This window comes from Chiloscyllium punctatum, chromosome 41 (assembly GCF_047496795.1).
Source record: "Chiloscyllium punctatum isolate Juve2018m chromosome 41, sChiPun1.3, whole genome shotgun sequence".
Lineage (NCBI taxonomy): Eukaryota > Metazoa > Chordata > Chondrichthyes > Orectolobiformes > Hemiscylliidae > Chiloscyllium > Chiloscyllium punctatum.
This window is the reverse complement of record NC_092779.1, coordinates 66585776-66602112: the sequence shown is the minus strand read 5'-3', so window position 1 is coordinate 66602112 and position 16337 is coordinate 66585776. Positions and strand designations below refer to the sequence as shown.

General features: G+C 46.1%; 6 non-coding genes across 6 annotated transcripts; all 6 read left to right on the top strand.

The window, feature by feature from the left end:
- The first annotated feature begins 1931 nt into the window (after positions 1–1931).
- Positions 1932–2014, top strand: trnal-uaa (transfer RNA leucine (anticodon UAA)). Its single transcript has one exon. It is a non-coding gene; the product is annotated as a tRNA-Leu (tRNA).
- Positions 2015–4677: 2663 nt separating this feature from the next.
- trnal-uaa (transfer RNA leucine (anticodon UAA)) lies at positions 4678–4760 on the top strand. The gene has a single exon. It is a non-coding gene; the product is annotated as a tRNA-Leu (tRNA).
- Positions 4761–7423: 2663 nt separating this feature from the next.
- On the top strand, positions 7424–7506 carry trnal-uaa (transfer RNA leucine (anticodon UAA)). The gene has a single exon. It is a non-coding gene; the product is annotated as a tRNA-Leu (tRNA).
- Positions 7507–10169: 2663 nt separating this feature from the next.
- On the top strand, positions 10170–10252 carry trnal-uaa (transfer RNA leucine (anticodon UAA)). The gene has a single exon. It is a non-coding gene; the product is annotated as a tRNA-Leu (tRNA).
- Positions 10253–12915: 2663 nt separating this feature from the next.
- On the top strand, positions 12916–12998 carry trnal-uaa (transfer RNA leucine (anticodon UAA)). Its single transcript has one exon. It is a non-coding gene; the product is annotated as a tRNA-Leu (tRNA).
- A 2663-nt stretch (positions 12999–15661) lies between these two features.
- On the top strand, positions 15662–15744 carry trnal-uaa (transfer RNA leucine (anticodon UAA)). The gene has a single exon. It is a non-coding gene; the product is annotated as a tRNA-Leu (tRNA).
- The last annotated feature ends 593 nt before the right edge of the window (positions 15745–16337 follow it).

The window sequence follows — 16337 nt, the reverse complement described above, 5'->3', positions numbered from 1 at the left end:
TGCAAAAATCCTGAACTGAGAATCTGGGAAAATTTCCCAGAGTATGGTCAGTCGGAGCAAAAGTAAGGAAGTCGTTCGTTTCTGCAGCGATTCACAATGCTACCGTTCCCGTGAGCAGTCGAACAGGCTATATGATTGTGCCGCAGACTGCGACGGCAAGCTCCGCTAAAGAGTGATCCTTTAATGCCGGTGTAAGCAACACAACGTTATTAGGGCACACCGCGTGGAAACAGATACTTCGGTGTATCTCGTCCATGCTCAGCACATAGCCAAAATTAAACAAGTCCCATTAAACAACGAGCGATTGGAAACAGAAAGGTGAAAAGTAGAATGGCTTCAACTTTCAGTGCTTGAACAAATCTGCTCTCGTAGTGAAATGTAATGCAACTCCATTTAATTACTGTGCAAAGCATTGTCAAGTTTTTCTCCAACCTGGTTCTGATCATATGCCATTCTGTTTGAGAGTGTAGTTCCCGCCTTCTGATCCTTCCATGAAAAGCAGCACCGCATTTGCATTCCTTGCGCAGGTTTGCCCGGTTCAAAGACAGGGAAGAAGCTGATGCTCTGGTATCACAGCGCACCACGGATTCCTGAACTAGTCTGTCTGTCAAATGTACCCCCAAAGTCGTCTCTGAAAGACCTCATTTGGAAGCTGTCTGTTGTTATTCAACGTACGAGAGTTGGCACCAGAGGTCCTGAATCATGTTTTGGAGCAGTTCGCACGGAAGTGGCTCATTCAATCAGCAACAGCAATGAAAGAAATTACACTCTCAGAGGAACCTCTGGACCTATGCTTTCACAGCGTCGCTAGTATTAAGGTGCGCCCCGAGATCTAAGCCACGTTGGAAGTGAGACGGAGGAATCGACAGAGAGGCTACAGAATGACATCGCATCCATTTGGATTTCTTTAAATCACTGACGAGCAGGAAAATGTAAACGGGGAGGGCGAGTGGGGAAGTGAGGCAGTAGCAGCTCTGGTGAAATTCCTTCTTTGTGATTCGCTCAGCAACCAGAGACGTGAAGGTGACTCAGGCGTGAGAGCTCTTCACATCGAGAACAAAAAGCACTCAAGGGCAGTTAGCACCTCTTCCGGAGAGTGGGGTGGGGTGAGCTAATTCCCTTTTGACTTCTCTGACTATGTTCAGAAACTGCTTTTTAGATTGAGGTGAACAGAGACTGCATTTCTTAAAAGCACCATGGAATTTATCAAACTTTATTGTGTCGCTTCCTTTCGATTCCCACACAGGTTTCCAACTCAGTTGGTATCCATGTGGCTCATATCCAGGTGTGAACATCTCTGCAGCGAATTGCACGGTTAAGGCAAAAAGGCAAGGAAAGTGGCATCTCGAATTGGCTCCGAGGTCAGAGCATCCTCGCAATGTGATCTGTCGTTCTCGGATTGTAATGCTACCTCCGGTTTTAGGGTGGAGAACATTCTTTGGGACTCTTATTCTGCAAGACAGACACAGTGACTGAAACTATGCTGCACGTTATGATTTGGAACACGGGCTGCTCAGCTTTGTGCATTTTCCCTGTAGTCCGGTGTGTTTCATGTTCCGTGTAAACGTGAAAGTTGTCCTGTTTCGAGCAATGGGTGAAATCATTTATCAATGCAAGAATCGAAATTGCAGTCATGTCAAGCAGCTCATGGTAATTTGACCAAATCATAACCGATCGTGTGTTCTCACGCACTCACAGATGCATTTGGAGCTGAAAAGAGTCTGAGAAGATCGACTCAGCTTACCATTGATTTTTGTCTGGATTGATGGGTATCATTATCTGCTGCGAAATTGTCATTGTAGCCGGGCACATCCCAGCAGCTGTGCGAGTCGGAGAGGGATCATGGAACCCTTTTAACGTGACTTTGCATCTGTTGTTTTGCAGGAGCACAATTGGAAGTGCAAGAAAATGGGCAGTGCTAGTGGCTGGCTGGTAGTGTGGCCGAGCGGTCTAAGGCGCTGGATTTAAGCTCCAGTCTCTGACAGAGGCGTGGGTTCGAATCCCACCGCTGCCATTTCTGCTGACCTTCTCCAATCGCGCAGCTGGTTGAAATGCTGTTTCGACCCCTGCTGCGTTTCTGTTTAAAACAGAAGCGAAATGGGTTTGCTTCCCGGGCAATTAATTGTGGTGTGTGAAAGTGCCGAATTTGGCGAAGCGTCTGTGCTGTCATGATCGTGTTCGCCTCCCGCAGCTCTTCTGTTGCTTTACGTTCCAGGCGAGTTGAATTTTAATGGAATCGAATGGAGACTGTTATTTCATCGCTGTTGTGAAACAAAGTACTACGGTGACTCGACTCGTCGTTATTTGGTTTTCTGGCCAATGAAAAAATCGTTCCAATGAATTTCGATGTCATATGTTATTGAATTTCTCCCATTTCCTTCATCTCCGTCCTGGAGACATCGGAAGGGAAAGGTAATCTAGCCGAGACTGTGATTGGTGAAATTCACTTTTTATGGCCCATTCTTATTATGTTCTTTCTTTCTCTCTTTTCAGCATTGTCCGGGAAGTGGTGGTGCACTCAGGCTCCTGTATGTTTGAAAGAGTAGTTTGGAATTGCCCTGTTGTTAGTTGTGAGATTACATTATGGCTCATGCCCCGGACTGTCTCACATTTAGCATTCATGCTCGCTGTGTCTGGAAATACATTTGGTTTGCCAGTTTTGTTTGTGTTCCGTGTTAAATGCTTTCCGTTTTGCGATTCTCTCAATAAATTACGAGTTAACAGGGTTTCTGAGGTAACTTCCAGCTGCAAAAATCCTGAACTGAGAATCTGGGAAAATTTCCCAGAGTATGGTCAGTCGGAGCAAAAGTAAGGAAGTCGTTCGTTTCTGCAGCGATTCACAATGCTACCGTTCCCGTGAGCAGTCGAACAGGCTATATGATTGTGCCGCAGACTGCGACGGCAAGCTCCGCTAAAGAGTGATCCTTTAATGCCGGTTTAAGCAACACAACGTTATTAGGGCACACCGCGTGGAAACAGATACTTCGGTGTATCTCGTCCATGCTCAGCACATAGCCAAAATTAAACAAGTCCCATTAAACAACGAGCGATTGGAAACAGAAAGGTGAAAAGTAGAATGGCTTCAACTTTCAGTGCTTGAACAAATCTGCTCTCGTAGTGAAATGTAATGCAACTCCATTTAATTACTGTGCAAAGCATTGTCAAGTTTTTCTCCAACCTGGTTCTGATCATATGCCATTCTGTTTGAGAGTGTAGTTCCCGCCTTCTGATCCTTCCATGAAAAGCAGCACCGCATTTGCATTCCTTGCGCAGGTTTGCCCGGTTCAAAGACAGGGAAGAAGCTGATGCTCTGGTATCACAGCGCACCACGGATTCCTGAACTAGTCTGTCTGTCAAATGTACCCCCAAAGTCGTCTCTGAAAGACCTCATTTGGAAGCTGTCTGTCGTTATTCAACGTACGAGAGTTGGCACCAGAGGTCCTGAATCATGTTTTGGAGCAGTTCGCACGGAAGTGGCTCATTCAATCAGCAACAGCAATGAAAGAAATTACACTCTCAGAGGAACCTCTGGACCTATGCTTTCACAGCGTCGCTAGTATTAAGGTGCGCCCCGAGATCTAAGCCACGTTGGAAGTGAGACGGAGGAATCGACAGAGAGGCTACAGAATGACATCGCATCCATTTGGATTTCTTTAAATCACTGACGAGCAGGAAAATGTAAACGGGGAGGGCGAGTGGGGAAGTGAGGCAGTAGCAGCTCTGGTGAAATTCCTTCTTTGTGATTCGCTCAGCAACCAGAGACGTGAAGGTGACTCAGGCGTGAGAGCTCTTCACATCGAGAACAAAAAGCACTCAAGGGCAGTTAGCACCTCTTCCGGAGAGTGGGGTGGGGTGAGCTAATTCCCTTTTGACTTCTCTGACTATGTTCAGAAACTGCCTTTTAGATTGAGGTGAACAGAGACTGCATTTCTTAAAAGCACCATGGAATTTATCAAACTTTATTGTGTCGCTTCCTTTCGATTCCCACACAGGTTTCCAACTCAGTTGGTATCCATGTGGCTCATATCCAGGTGTGAACATCTCTGCAGCGAATTGCACGGTTAAGGCAAAAAGGCAAGGAAAGTGGCATCTCGAATTGGCTCCGAGGTCAGAGCATCCTCGCAATGTGATCTGTCGTTCTCGGATTGTAATGCTACCTCCGGTTTTAGGGTGGAGAACATTCTTTGGGACTCTTATTCTGCAAGACAGACACAGTGACTGAAACTATGCTGCACGTTATGATTTGGAACACGGGCTGCTCAGCTTTGTGCATTTTCCCTGTAGTCCGGTGTGTTTCATGTTCCGTGTAAACGTGAAAGTTGTCCTGTTTCGAGCAATGGGTGAAATCATTTATCAATGCAAGAATCGAAATTGCAGTCATGTCAAGCAGCTCATGGTAATTTGACCAAATCATAACCGATCGTGTGTTCTCACGCACTCACAGATGCATTTGGAGCTGAAAAGAGTCTGAGAAGATCGACTCAGCTTACCATTGATTTTTGTCTGGATTGATGGGTATCATTATCTGCTGCGAAATTGTCATTGTAGCCGGGCACATCCCAGCAGCTGTGCGAGTCGGAGAGGGATCATGGAACCCTTTTAACGTGACTTTGCATCTGTTGTTTTGCAGGAGCACAATTGGAAGTGCAAGAAAATGGGCAGCGCTAGTGGCTGGCTGGTAGTGTGGCCGAGCGGTCTAAGGCGCTGGATTTAAGCTCCAGTCTCTGACAGAGGCGTGGGTTCGAATCCCACCGCTGCCATTTCTGCTGACCTTCTCCAATCGCGCAGCTGGTTGAAATGCTGTTTCGACCCCTGCTGCGTTTCTGTTTAAAACAGAAGCGAAATGGGTTTGCTTCCCGGGCAATTAATCGTGGTGTGTGAAAGTGCCGAATTTAGCGAAGCGTCTGTGCTGTCATGATCGTGTTCGCCTCCCGCAGCTCTTCTGTTGCTTTACGTTCCAGGCGAGTTGAATTTTAATGGAATCGAATGGAGACTGTTATTTCATCGCTGTTGTGAAACAAAGTACTACGGTGACTCGACTCGTCGTTATTTGGTTTTCTGGCCAATGAAAAAATCGTTCCAATGAATTTCGATGTCATATGTTATTGAATTTCTCCCATTTCCTTCATCTCCGTCCTGGAGACATCGGAAGGGAAAGGTAATCTAGCCGAGACTGTGATTGGTGAAATTCACTTTTTATGGCCCATTCTTATTATGTTCTTTCTTTCTCTCTTTTCAGCATTGTCCGGGAAGTGGTGGTGCACTCAGGCTCCTGTATGTTTGAAAGAGTAGTTTGGAATTGCCCTGTTGTTAGTTGTGAGATTACTTTATGGCTCATGCCCCGGACTGTCTCACATTTAGCATTCATGCTCGCTGTGTCTGGAAATACATTTGGTTTGCCAGTTTTGTTTGTGTTCCGTGTTAAATGCTTTCCGTTTTGCGATTCTCTCAATAAATTACGAGTTAACAGGGTTTCTGAGGTAACTTCCAGCTGCAAAAATCCTGAACTGAGAATCTGGGAAAATTTCCCAGAGTATGGTCAGTCGGAGCAAAAGTAAGGAAGTCGTTCGTTTCTGCAGCGATTCACAATGCTACCGTTCCCGTGAGCAGTCGAACAGGCTATATGATTGTGCCGCAGACTGCGACGGCAAGCTCCGCTAAAGAGTGATCCTTTAATGCCGGTGTAAGCAACACAACGTTATTAGGGCACACCGCGTGGAAACAGATACTTCGGTGTATCTCGTCCATGCTCAGCACATAGCCAAAATTAAACAAGTCCCATTAAACAACGAGCGATTGGAAACAGAAAGGTGAAAAGTAGAATGGCTTCAACTTTCAGTGCCTGAACAAATCTGCTCTCGTAGTGAAATGTAATGCAACTCCATTTAATTACTGTGCAAAGCATTGTCAAGTTTTTCTCCAACCTGGTTCTGATCATATGCCATTCTGTTTGAGAGTGTAGTTCCCGCCTTCTGATCCTTCCATGAAAAGCAGCACCGCATTTGCATTCCTTGCGCAGGTTTGCCCGGTTCAAAGACAGGGAAGAAGCTGATGCTCTGGTATCACAGCGCACCACGGATTCCTGAACTAGTCTGTCTGTCAAATGTACCCCCAAAGTCGTCTCTGAAAGACCTCATTTGGAAGCTGTCTGTCGTTATTCAACGTACGAGAGTTGGCACCAGAGGTCCTGAATCATGTTTTGGAGCAGTTCGCACGGAAGTGGCTCATTCAATCAGCAACAGCAATGAAAGAAATTACACTCTCAGAGGAACCTCTGGACCTATGCTTTCACAGCGTCGCTAGTATTAAGGTGCGCCCCGAGATCTAAGCCACGTTGGAAGTGAGACGGAGGAATCGACAGAGAGGCTACAGAATGACATCGCATCCATTTGGATTTCTTTAAATCACTGACGAGCAGGAAAATGTAAACGGGGAGGGCGAGTGGGGAAGTGAGGCAGTAGCAGCTCTGGTGAAATTCCTTCTTTGTGATTCGCTCAGCAACCAGAGACGTGAAGGTGACTCAGGCGTGAGAGCTCTTCACATCGAGAACAAAAAGCACTCAAGGGCAGTTAGCACCTCTTCCGGAGAGTGGGGTGGGGTGAGCTAATTCCCTTTTGACTTCTCTGACTATGTTCAGAAACTGCTTTTTAGATTGAGGTGAACAGAGACTGCATTTCTTAAAAGCACCATGGAATTTATCAAACTTTATTGTGTCGCTTCCTTTCGATTCCCACACAGGTTTCCAACTCAGTTGGTATCCATGTGGCTCATATCCAGGTGTGAACATCTCTGCAGCGAATTGCACGGTTAAGGCAAAAAGGCAAGGAAAGTGGCATCTCGAATTGGCTCCGAGGTCAGAGCATCCTCGCAATGTGATCTGTCGTTCTCGGATTGTAATGCTACCTCCGGTTTTAGGGTGGAGAACATTCTTTGGGACTCTTATTCTGCAAGACAGACACAGTGACTGAAACTATGCTGCACGTTATGATTTGGAACACGGGCTGCTCAGCTTTGTGCATTTTCCCTGTAGTCCGGTGTGTTTCATGTTCCGTGTAAACGTGAAAGTTGTCCTGTTTCGAGCAATGGGTGAAATCATTTATCAATGCAAGAATCGAAATTGCAGTCATGTCAAGCAGCTCATGGTAATTTGACCAAATCATAACCGATCGTGTGTTCTCACGCACTCACAGATGCATTTGGAGCTGAAAAGAGTCTGAGAAGATCGACTCAGCTTACCATTGATTTTTGTCTGGATTGATGGGTATCATTATCTGCTGCGAAATTGTCATTGTAGCCGGGCACATCCCAGCAGCTGTGCGAGTCGGAGAGGGATCATGGAACCCTTTTAACGTGACTTTGCATCTGTTGTTTTGCAGGAGCACAATTGGAAGTGCAAGAAAATGGGCAGCGCGAGTGGCTGGCTGGTAGTGTGGCCGAGCGGTCTAAGGCGCTGGATTTAAGCTCCAGTCTCTGACAGAGGCGTGGGTTCGAATCCCACCGCTGCCATTTCTGCTGACCTTCTCCAATCGCGCAGCTGGTTGAAATGCTGTTTCGACCCCTGCTGCGTTTCTGTTTAAAACAGAAGCGAAATGGGTTTGCTTCCCGGGCAATTAATTGTGGTGTGTGAAAGTGCCGAATTTGGCGAAGCGTCTGTGCTGTCATGATCGTGTTCGCCTCCCGCAGCTCTTCTGTTGCTTTACGTTCCAGGCGAGTTGAATTTTAATGGAATCGAATGGAGACTGTTATTTCATCGCTGTTGTGAAACAAAGTACTACGGTGACTCGACTCGTCGTTATTTGGTTTTCTGGCCAATGAAAAAATCGTTCCAATGAATTTCGATGTCATATGTTATTGAATTTCTCCCATTTCCTTCATCTCCGTCCTGGAGACATCGGAAGGGAAAGGTAATCTAGCCGAGACTGTGATTGGTGAAATTCACTTTTTATGGCCCATTCTTATTATGTTCTTTCTTTCTCTCTTTTCAGCATTGTCCGGGAAGTGGTGGTGCACTCAGGCTCCTGTATGTTTGAAAGAGTAGTTTGGAATTGCCCTGTTGTTAGTTGTGAGATTACATTATGGCTCATGCCCCGGACTGTCTCACATTTAGCATTCATGCTCGCTGTGTCTGGAAATACATTTGGTTTGCCAGTTTTGTTTGTGTTCCGTGTTAAATGCTTTCCGTTTTGCGATTCTCTCAATAAATTACGAGTTAACAGGGTTTCTGAGGTAACTTCCAGCTGCAAAAATCCTGAACTGAGAATCTGGGAAAATTTCCCAGAGTATGGTCAGTCGGAGCAAAAGTAAGGAAGTCGTTCGTTTCTGCAGCGATTCACAATGCTACCGTTCCCGTGAGCAGTCGAACAGGCTATATGATTGTGCCGCAGACTGCGACGGCAAGCTCCGCTAAAGAGTGATCCTTTAATGCCGGTTTAAGCAACACAACGTTATTAGGGCACACCGCGTGGAAACAGATACTTCGGTGTATCTCGTCCATGCTCAGCACATAGCCAAAATTAAACAAGTCCCATTAAACAACGAGCGATTGGAAACAGAAAGGTGAAAAGTAGAATGGCTTCAACTTTCAGTGCTTGAACAAATCTGCTCTCGTAGTGAAATGTAATGCAACTCCATTTAATTACTGTGCAAAGCATTGTCAAGTTTTTCTCCAACCTGGTTCTGATCATATGCCATTCTGTTTGAGAGTGTAGTTCCCGCCTTCTGATCCTTCCATGAAAAGCAGCACCGCATTTGCATTCCTTGCGCAGGTTTGCCCGGTTCAAAGACAGGGAAGAAGCTGATGCTCTGGTATCACAGCGCACCACGGATTCCTGAACTAGTCTGTCTGTCAAATGTACCCCCAAAGTCGTCTCTGAAAGACCTCATTTGGAAGCTGTCTGTCGTTATTCAACGTACGAGAGTTGGCACCAGAGGTCCTGAATCATGTTTTGGAGCAGTTCGCACGGAAGTGGCTCATTCAATCAGCAACAGCAATGAAAGAAATTACACTCTCAGAGGAACCTCTGGACCTATGCTTTCACAGCGTCGCTAGTATTAAGGTGCGCCCCGAGATCTAAGCCACGTTGGAAGTGAGACGGAGGAATCGACAGAGAGGCTACAGAATGACATCGCATCCATTTGGATTTCTTTAAATCACTGACGAGCAGGAAAATATAAACGGGGAGGGCGAGTGGGGAAGTGAGGCAGTAGCAGCTCTGGTGAAATTCCTTCTTTGTGATTCGCTCAGCAACCAGAGACGTGAAGGTGACTCAGGCGTGAGAGCTCTTCACATCGAGAACAAAAAGCACTCAAGGGCAGTTAGCACCTCTTCCGGAGAGTGGGGTGGGGTGAGCTAATTCCCTTTTGAGTTCTCTGACTATGTTCAGAAACTGCCTTTTAGATTGAGGTGAACAGAGACTGCATTTCTTAAAAGCACCATGGAATTTATCAAACTTTATTGTGTTGCTTCCTTTCGATTCCCACACAGGTTTCCAACTCAGTTGGTATCCATGTGGCTCATATCCAGGTGTGAACATCTCTGCAGCGAATTGCACGGTTAAGGCAAAAAGGCAAGGAAAGTGGCATCTCGAATTGGCTCCGAGGTCAGAGCATCCTCGCAATGTGATCTGTCGTTCTCGGATTGTAATGCTACCTCCGGTTTTAGGGTGGAGAACATTCTTTGGGACTCTTATTCTGCAAGACAGACACAGTGACTGAAACTATGCTGCACGTTATGATTTGGAACACGGGCTGCTCAGCTTTGTGCATTTTCCCTGTAGTCCGGTGTGTTTCATGTTCCGTGTAAACGTGAAAGTTGTCCTGTTTCGAGCAATGGGTGAAATCATTTATCAATGCAAGAATCGAAATTGCAGTCATGTCAAGCAGCTCATGGTAATTTGACCAAATCATAACCGATCGTGTGTTCTCACGCACTCACAGATGCATTTGGAGCTGAAAAGAGTCTGAGAAGATCGACTCAGCTTACCATTGATTTTTGTCTGGATTGATGGGTATCATTATCTGCTGCGAAATTGTCATTGTAGCCGGGCACATCCCAGCAGCTGTGCGAGTCGGAGAGGGATCATGGAACCCTTTTAACGTGACTTTGCATCTGTTGTTTTGCAGGAGCACAATTGGAAGTGCAAGAAAATGGGCAGCGCTAGTGGCTGGCTGGTAGTGTGGCCGAGCGGTCTAAGGCGCTGGATTTAAACTCCAGTCTCTGACAGAGGCGTGGGTTCGAATCCCACAGCTGCCATTTCTGCTGACCTTCTCCAATCGCGCAGCTGGTTGAAATGCTGTTTCGACCCCTGCTGCGTTTCTGTTTAAAACAGAAGCGAAATGGGTTTGCTTCCCGGGCAATTAATTGTGGTGTGTGAAAGTGCCGAATTTAGCGAAGCGTCTGTGCTGTCATGATCGTGTTCGCCTCCCGCAGCTCTTCTGTTGCTTTACGTTCCAGGCGAGTTGAATTTTAATGGAACCGAATGGAGACTGTTATTTCATCGCTGTTGTGAAACAAAGTACTACGGTGACTCGACTCGTCGTTATTTGGTTTTCTGGCCAATGAAAAAATCGTTCCAATGAATTTCGATGTCATATGTTATTGAATTTCTCCCATTTCCTTCATCTCCGTCCTGGAGACATCGGAAGGGAAAGGTAATCTAGCCGAGACTGTGATTGGTGAAATTCACTTTTTATGGCCCATTCTTATTATGTTCTTTCTTTCTCTCTTTTCAGCATTGTCCGGGAAGTGGTGGTGCACTCAGGCTCCTGTATGTTTGAAAGAGTAGTTTGGAATTGCCCTGTTGTTAGTTGTGAGATTACATTATGGCTCATGCCCCGGACTGTCTCACATTTAGCATTCATGCTCGCTGTGTCTGGAAATACATTTGGTTTGCCAGTTTTGTTTGTGTTCCGTGTTAAATGCTTTCCGTTTTGCGATTCTCTCAATAAATTACGACTGAACAGGGTTTCTGAGGTAACTTCCAGCTGCAAAAATCCTGAACTGAGAATCTGGGAAAATTTCCCAGAGTATGGTCAGTCGGAGCAAAAGTAAGGAAGTCGTTCGTTTCTGCAGCGATTCACAATGCTACCGTTCCCGTGAGCAGTCGAACAGGCTATATGATTGTGCCGCAGACTGCGACGGCAAGCTCCGCTAAAGAGTGATCCTTTAATGCCGGTGTAAGCAACACAACGTTATTAGGGCACACCGCGTGGAAACAGATACTTCGGTGTATCTCGTCCATGCTCAGCACATAGCCAAAATTAAACAAGTCCCATTAAACAACGAGCGATTGGAAACAGAAAGGTGAAAAGTAGAATGGCTTCAACTTTCAGTGCTTGAACAAATCTGCTCTCGTAGTGAAATGTAATGCAACTCCATTTAATTACTGTGCAAAGCATTGTCAAGTTTTTCTCCAACCTGGTTCTGATCATATGCCATTCTGTTTGAGAGTGTAGTTCCCGCCTTCTGATCCTTCCATGAAAAGCAGCACCGCATTTGCATTCCTTGCGCAGGTTTGCCCGGTTCAAAGACAGGGAAGAAGCTGATGCTCTGGTATCACAGCGCACCACGGATTCCTGAACTAGTCTGTCTGTCAAATGTACCCCCAAAGTCGTCTCTGAAAGACCTCATTTGGAAGCTGTCTGTCGTTATTCAACGTACGAGAGTTGGCACCAGAGGTCCTGAATCATGTTTTGGAGCAGTTCGCACGGAAGTGGCTCATTCAATCAGCAACAGCAATGAAAGAAATTACACTCTCAGAGGAACCTCTGGACCTATGCTTTCACAGCGTCGCTAGTATTAAGGTGCGCCCCGAGATCTAAGCCACGTTGGAAGTGAGACGGAGGAATCGACAGAGAGGCTACAGAATGACATCGCATCCATTTGGATTTCTTTAAATCACTGACGAGCAGGAAAATATAAACGGGGAGGGCGAGTGGGGAAGTGAGGCAGTAGCAGCTCTGGTGAAATTCCTTCTTTGTGATTCGCTCAGCAACCAGAGACGTGAAGGTGACTCAGGCGTGAGAGCTCTTCACATCGAGAACAAAAAGCACTCAAGGGCAGTTAGCACCTCTTCCGGAGAGTGGGGTGGGGTGAGCTAATTCCCTTTTGAGTTCTCTGACTATGTTCAGAAACTGCCTTTTAGATTGAGGTGAACAGAGACTGCATTTCTTAAAAGCACCATGGAATTTATCAAACTTTATTGTGTCGCTTCCTTTCGATTCCCACACAGGTTTCCAACTCAGTTGGTATCCATGTGGCTCATATCCAGGTGTGAACATCTCTGCAGCGAATTGCACGGTTAAGGCAAAAAGGCAAGGAAAGTGGCATCTCGAATTGGCTCCGAGGTCAGAGCATCCTCGCAATGTGATCTGTCGTTCTCGGATTGTAATGCTACCTCCGGTTTTAGGGTGGAGAACATTCTTTGGGACTCTTATTCTGCAAGACAGACACAGTGACTGAAACTATGCTGCACGTTATGATTTGGAACACGGGCTGCTCAGCTTTGTGCATTTTCCCTGTAGTCCGGTGTGTTTCATGTTCCGTGTAAACGTGAAAGTTGTCCTGTTTCGAGCAATGGGTGAAATCATTTATCAATGCAAGAATCGAAATTGCAGTCATGTCAAGCAGCTCATGGTAATTTGACCAAATCATAACCGATCGTGTGTTCTCACGCACTCACAGATGCATTTGGAGCTGAAAAGAGTCTGAGAAGATCGACTCAGCTTACCATTGATTTTTGTCTGGATTGATGGGTATCATTATCTGCTGCGAAATTGTCATTGTAGCCGGGCACATCCCAGCAGCTGTGCGAGTCGGAGAGGGATCATGGAACCCTTTTAACGTGACTTTGCATCTGTTGTTTTGCAGGAGCACAATTGGAAGTGCAAGAAAATGGGCAGCGCTAGTGGCTGGCTGGTAGTGTGGCCGAGCGGTCTAAGGCGCTGGATTTAAACTCCAGTCTCTGACAGAGGCGTGGGTTCGAATCCCACAGCTGCCATTTCTGCTGACCTTCTCCAATCGCGCAGCTGGTTGAAATGCTGTTTCGACCCCTGCTGCGTTTCTGTTTAAAACAGAAGCGAAATGGGTTTGCTTCCCGGGCAATTAATTGTGGTGTGTGAAAGTGCCGAATTTAGCGAAGCGTCTGTGCTGTCATGATCGTGTTCGCCTCCCGCAGCTCTTCTGTTGCTTTACGTTCCAGGCGAGTTGAATTTTAATGGAACCGAATGGAGACTGTTATTTCATCGCTGTTGTGAAACAAAGTACTACGGTGACTCGACTCGTCGTTATTTGGTTTTCTGGCCAATGAAAAAATCGTTCCAATGAATTTCGATGTCATATGTTATTGAATTTCTCCCATTTCCTTCATCTCCGTCCTGGAGACATCGGAAGGGAAAGGTAATCTAGCCGAGACTGTGATTGGTGAAATTCACTTTTTATGGCCCATTCTTATTATGTTCTTTCTTTCTCTCTTTTCAGCATTGTCCGGGAAGTGGTGGTGCACTCAGGCTCCTGTATGTTTGAAAGAGTAGTTTGGAATTGCCCTGTTGTTAGTTGTGAGATTACATTATGGCTCATGCCCCGGACTGTCTCACATTTAGCATTCATGCTCGCTGTGTCTGGAAATACATTTGGTTTGCCAGTTTTGTTTGTGTTCCGTGTTAAATGCTTTCCGTTTTGCGATTCTCTCAATAAATTACGACTGAACAGGGTTTCTGAGGTAACTTCCAGCTGCAAAAATCCTGAACTGAGAATCTGGGAAAATTTCCCAGAGTATGGTCAGTCGGAGCAAAAGTAAGGAAGTCGTTCGTTTCTGCAGCGATTCACAATGCTACCGTTCCCGTGAGCAGTCGAACAGGCTATATGATTGTGCCGCAGACTGCGACGGCAAGCTCCGCTAAAGAGTGATCCTTTAATGCCGGTGTAAGCAACACAACGTTATTAGGGCACACCGCGTGGAAACAGATACTTCGGTGTATCTCGTCCATGCTCAGCACATAGCCAAAATTAAACAAGTCCCATTAAACAACGAGCGATTGGAAACAGAAAGGTGAAAAGTAGAATGGCTTCAACTTTCAGTGCTTGAACAAATCTGCTCTCGTAGTGAAATGTAATGCAACTCCATTTAATTACTGTGCAAAGCATTGTCAAGTTTTTCTCCAACCTGGTTCTGATCATATGCCATTCTGTTTGAGAGTGTAGTTCCCGCCTTCTGATCCTTCCATGAAAAGCAGCACCGCATTTGCATTCCTTGCGCAGGTTTGCCCGGTTCAAAGACAGGGAAGAAGCTGATGCTCTGGTATCACAGCGCACCACGGATTCCTGAACTAGTCTGTCTGTCAAATGTACCCCCAAAGTCGTCTCTGAAAGACCTCATTTGGAAGCTGTCTGTCGTTATTCAACGTACGAGAGTTGGCACCAGAGGTCCTGAATCATGTTTTGGAGCAGTTCGCACGGAAGTGGCTCATTCAATCAGCAACAGCAATGAAAGAAATTACACTCTCAGAGGAACCTCTGGACCTATGCTTTCACAGCGTCGCTAGTATTAAGGTGCGCCCCGAGATCTAAGCCACGTTGGAAGTGAGACGGAGGAATCGACAGAGAGGCTACAGAATGACATCGCATCCATTTGGATTTCTTTAAATCACTGACGAGCAGGAAAATGTAAACGGGGAGGGCGAGTGGGGAAGTGAGGCAGTAGCAGCTCTGGTGAAATTCCTTCTTTGTGATTCGCTCAGCAACCAGAGACGTGAAGGTGACTCAGGCGTGAGAGCTCTTCACATCGAGAACAAAAAGCACTCAAGGGCAGTTAGCACCTCTTCCGGAGAGTGGGGTGGGGTGAGCTAATTCCCTTTTGACTTCTCTGACTATGTTCAGAAACTGCTTTTTAGATTGAGGTGAACAGAGACTGCATTTCTTAAAAGCACCATGGAATTTATCAAACTTTATTGTGTCGCTTCCTTTCGATTCCCACACAGGTTTCCAACTCAGTTGGTATCCATGTGGCTCATATCCAGGTGTGAACATCTCTGCAGCGAATTGCACGGTTAAGGCAAAAAGGCAAGGAAAGTGGCATCTCGAATTGGCTCCGAGGTCAGAGCATCCTCGCAATGTGATCTGTCGTTCTCGGATTGTAATGCTACCTCCGGTTTTAGGGTGGAGAACATTCTTTGGGACTCTTATTCTGCAAGACAGACACAGTGACTGAAACTATGCTGCACGTTATGATTTGGAACACGGGCTGCTCAGCTTTGTGCATTTTCCCTGTAGTCCGGTGTGTTTCATGTTCCGTGTAAACGTGAAAGTTGTCCTGTTTCGAGCAATGGGTGAAATCATTTATCAATGCAAGAATCGAAATTGCAGTCATGTCAAGCAGCTCATGGTAATTTGACCAAATCATAACCGATCGTGTGTTCTCACGCACTCACAGATGCATTTGGAGCTGAAAAGAGTCTGAGAAGATCGACTCAGCTTACCATTGATTTTTGTCTGGATTGATGGGTATCATTATCTGCTGCGAAATTGTCATTGTAGCCGGGCACATCCCAGCAGCTGTGCGAGTCGGAGAGGGATCATGGAACCCTTTTAACGTGACTTTGCATCTGTTGTTTTGCAGGAGCACAATTGGAAGTGCAAGAAAATGGGCAGCGCTAGTGGCTGGCTGGTAGTGTGGCCGAGCGGTCTAAGGCGCTGGATTTAAGCTCCAGTCTCTGACAGAGGCGTGGGTTCGAATCCCACCGCTGCCATTTCTGCTGACCTTCTCCAATCGCGCAGCTGGTTGAAATGCTGTTTCGACCCCTGCTGCGTTTCTGTTTAAAACAGAAGCGAAATGGGTTTGCTTCCCGGGCAATTAATTGTGGTGTGTGAAAGTGCCGAATTTGGCGAAGCGTCTGTGCTGTCATGATCGTGTTCGCCTCCCGCAGCTCTTCTGTTGCTTTACGTTCCAGGCGAGTTGAATTTTAATGGAATCGAATGGAGACTGTTATTTCATCGCTGTTGTGAAACAAAGTACTACGGTGACTCGACTCGTCGTTATTTGGTTTTCTGGCCAATGAAAAAATCGTTCCAATGAATTTCGATGTCATATGTTATTGAATTTCTCCCATTTCCTTCATCTCCGTCCTGGAGACATCGGAAGGGAAAGGTAATCTAGCCGAGACTGTGATTGGTGAAATTCACTTTTTATGGCCCATTCTTATTATGTTCTTTCTTTCTCTCTTTTCAGCATTGTCCGGGAAGTGGTGGTGCACTCAGGCTCCTGTATGTTTGAAAGAGTAGTTTGGAATTGCCCTGTTGTTAGTTGTGAGATTACATTATGGCTCATGCCCCGGACTGTCTC